The following is a 4,206-nucleotide window of genomic DNA, read 5'->3' as shown; positions in this document are numbered from 1 at the left end:
CCAAGTCCGGGATTGGTGCTAGTAGGTTGCTAGTAGTGTTAATTACTCCTTGTAGTTGATGCTAGTTGGTTTAATTGGTGGAAGATCATATGTTCAGATCCTATATGCTTATTAATACCCCTCTGATTATGAACATGTTTATGCTTTGTGAGTAGTTACGTTTATTCCTGAGGACATGGGAGAAGTCTTGCTATTAGTAGTCATGTGAATTTGGTATTCGTTCGATATTTTGATGAGATGTATGTTGTCTCTCCTCTAGTGGTGTTATGTGAATGTAGACTACATGATACTTCACCATTGTTTGGGCCTAGAGGAAGGCATTGGGAAGTAATAAGTAGATGATGGGTTGCTAGAGTGACAGAAGCTTAAACCCTAGTTTATGCGTTGCTTCGTAAGGGGCTGATTTGGATCCATATGTTTCATGCTATGGTTAGGTTTACCTTAATATTTTTGTTGTAGTTGCGGATGCTTGCAATAGAGGTTACTCATAAGTGGGATGTTTGTCCAAGTAAGGGCAGCACCCAAGCACTGGTCCACCCACATACCAAATTATCAAAGTACCGAACGCGAATCGTATGAGCGTGATGAAAACTAGCTTGATGATATTCCCATGTGTCCTCGGGAGCGCTTTTCTCTATATAAGATTTTGTCCAGGCTTGTCCTTTGCTACATAAAGGATTGGGCCACCTTGCAGCACCTTATTTACTTTTGTTACCTGTTGCTCGTTACAAATTATACTATCACAAAACTATCTGTTACCACTTATTTCAGTACTTGCAGAGAATACCTTGCTGGAAACCGCTTATCATTTCCTTCTGCTCCTCATTGGGTTCGACACTCTTACTTATCGAAAGGACTACGATAGACCCCCTATACTTGTGGGTCATCACGGGCCTTCACCCCCTCCTTGCGGCGGGTGCAGTGGCCGCACAAGTTAAAGTCAGAGATGCCGCCCCGCTACGATGGTGCGGCGGATCCGGCGGCCTTTCTGCCGGCGTACGAGGAGGCCGTCCTAGAGGCCGGGGCGACGATAAAGTCATGTCCAACTAGCTCCCAATGGCCCTCGCTGGCGTGCCGCATACCTGGCTCCTCCATCTGCCAGAATCTTCTGTGGCCTCCTGGGAGGAGCTGCACGATCTCTTCATCACGCGCTTCGGGGAACCAGCACCCCCCGTCATCGCATCTCTCATCGGTGGCTCGCAGGCACCGCCCTTGGACCGTCACACCAAGCCATTCTTTCGCCAGATCAGCGCCGCCTCCACGCGGCAGGGGGCTCCCCCGGGTTGGGCGGCGCCCAAGGCCGACCTGATCTTCGACTCAAGGGATCACCCAGTCACCACCGTCGGCTCGGGCGTGCTTCCAATGCTTTGTATGCCCACCATCTGCAGCGTAGCCGTCACCAAGACCCTCATCGACGGTGGCGCCGGCCTCAACATGCTCTCCGTGGAGGCTTTCAGCCTCCTTCATGTACCACTTGAGCGGCTCCGCCCCAGCAAGCCTTTCTCCGGGGTCGGCGACAGCTCCTCCAACCCCCTGGGGCAGATCCGTCTCCCCGTGACCTTCGGCACAAGCGAAAACTACCGCACTGAGCTAATCGACTTCGATATCGCCTGCATCGGCTTGCCGTACAACGCCATCCTTGGGTACCCGGCGCTGGCCCAGTTCATGGCAGCTACCCATCCTGCCTACAACCTCATGAAGATGCCAGAAAGCAAGGGCGTCCTCACCATGGCCGGAGACACCAAGGAAGTTGTGGCGGCCCTCAAGCTAGCCTTCAGGGCCACGGCGGCAGCTTGCCTAGTCGACAAGGCCGTGTCCAGAACCAAGGGGGCTGCGCCGACCAAGAAGAAGCAGCTATTCACTCAAGGTCAAGCCAAGATGAAGCAGATACCGGTCAACGCGGACGTGGCCTCTGGCGCTACCTTTACCATAGGCGCCGACCTCGCCCAGATCAAGGAAAGGAGTTGGTGGACTTCTTGTGAGCGAACAAGGAAGTATTCACCTGGGAGCCCAAGCAGCTAGTTGGGGTCCCGAGAGGAGTGATTGAGCATCATCTGAGGGTGTGCCCCAACGTGCGCCCTGTGAAGCAGAAGGCGAGGCGACAATCAACGGAGAAGCAGCCTTTCATCGTTCAGGAAACTTGCAAGCTGGAGACAGCATGAGTCATTCGCGAGTACCAGTACCCAGAGTGGCGGGCAAACACAGTCGTCGTGCCAAAGAAAGGAGGGAAGGAACGCATGTGTGTCGACTTCACCAACCTCAACAAGGCTTGCCCTCAAGACCCGTTCCCACTGATACGTCTCCAACGTATCTACTTTTCAAAACACTTTTGCCCTTGTTTTGGACTCTAACTGGCATGATTTGAATGGAACTAACCCGGACTGACGCTGCTTTCAGCAGAATTGCCATGGTGTTATTTTTGTGCAGAAATAAAAGTTCTCGGAATGACCTGAAATTCAATGGAGATTATTTTTGGAATATATAAAAAATACTAGCAAAAAGATCCACATCAAGGGGCCCACACCCTGTCCACGAGGGTGGGGGCGCGCCTACCCCCCTGGGCGCGCCCCCTGCCTCGTGGGCCCCCTGACGCTGAACCGACCTCAACTCCTACTCCATATATTCGTGTTTGGGGAGAAAAAAATCAGGGAGAAGGATTCATCGCGTTTTATGATATGGAGCCGCCGCCAAGCCCTAAACTCTCTCGGGAGGGCTGATCTGGAGTCCGTTCGGGGCTCCGGAGAGGGTAATCCGTCGCCATCGTCATCACAACCTTCCTCCATCACCAATTTCATGAAGCTCACCGCCGTGCATGAGTAATTCCATCATAGGCTTGCTGGACGGTGATGGGTTGGATGATATTTATCATGTAATTGAGTTAGTTTTGTTAGGGTTTGATCCCTAGTATCCATTATGTTCTGAGATTGATGTTGCTATGACTTTGCTATGCTTAATGCTTGTCACTAGGGCTTGAGTGCCATGATTTCAGATTTGAAGCTATTATGTTTTCATGAATATATGTGAGTTTTTGATCCTATCTTGCAAGTCTATAGTCACCTACTATGTGTTATGATCCGGCAACCCCGAAGTGACAATAATCGGGACTACTCCCGGTGATGACCGTAGTTTGAGGAGTTCATGTATTCACTATGTGTTAATGCTTTGGTCTGATACTCTATTAAAAGGAGGCCTTAATATCCCTTAGTTTCCAATAGGACCCCGCTGCCACGGGAGGGTAGGACAAAAGATGTCATGCAAGTTCTTTTCCATAAGCACGTATGACTATATTCGGAATACATGCCTACATTACATCGATGAATTGGAGCTAGTTCTGTGTCACCCTATGTTATAACTATTGCATGAATAATCGCATCCAGCATAATTCTCCATCACCGATCCAATGCCTACGAGCTTTTCATATATTGTTCTTCGCTTATTTACTTTTCCGCTGCTACTGTTATAATCACTATAAAACCAAAAATATTACTTTTTCTACCGTTACCACTACTATCATATTACTTTTGCTACTAAATACCTTGTTGCAGATATTAAGTTTCCAGGTGTGGTTGAATTGACAACTCAGCTGCTAATACTTGAGAATATTCTTTGGCTCCCCTTGTGTCGAATCAATAAATTTGGGTTGAATACTCTACCCTTGAAAACTGTTGCGATCCCCTATACTTGTGGGTTATCAAGACCATTTTCTGGCGCCGTTACCGGGGAGCATAGCTCTATTCTTTGAGTCACTTGGGATTTATATCTGCTTATCACTATGAAGAACTTGAAAGATCAAAGAACCAAGCTTTTTCCCTCAACTACGAGGGGAGGTAAGGAACTATCATCTAGCTCTGCACTTGATTCACCTTCTGTTATGAGTAAACTTGCGACACCTACACATGCTATTGATTCTAATAGGTCGCATGTTATTGATGATGCCACTTCTGCTTTGCATGATACTTATCATGAAACTACTTCTATGCTTGATACTACTGTGCCACTTGGTGAATTTCTTGATGAACAACTTGCTAGGGCTAGAGAGAATGAAATTATTGAAACTGATAATATTGATGAAAGTGATGATGAAGATTCTCCCCCTAGATATGAATTGCTTGTTGCGCCTGAGGGTTATGTTATGGATGAAGAAACTGCTATAGACTTTCTTGCCTGCAAAGATAGGAGTGATCTTAAGAAACTATTAGCCACGCT

This window comes from Triticum aestivum, chromosome 3A (assembly GCF_018294505.1).
Source record: "Triticum aestivum cultivar Chinese Spring chromosome 3A, IWGSC CS RefSeq v2.1, whole genome shotgun sequence".
NCBI lineage: Eukaryota > Viridiplantae > Streptophyta > Magnoliopsida > Poales > Poaceae > Triticum > Triticum aestivum.
Note: the sequence above shows the minus strand (reverse complement) of the source record.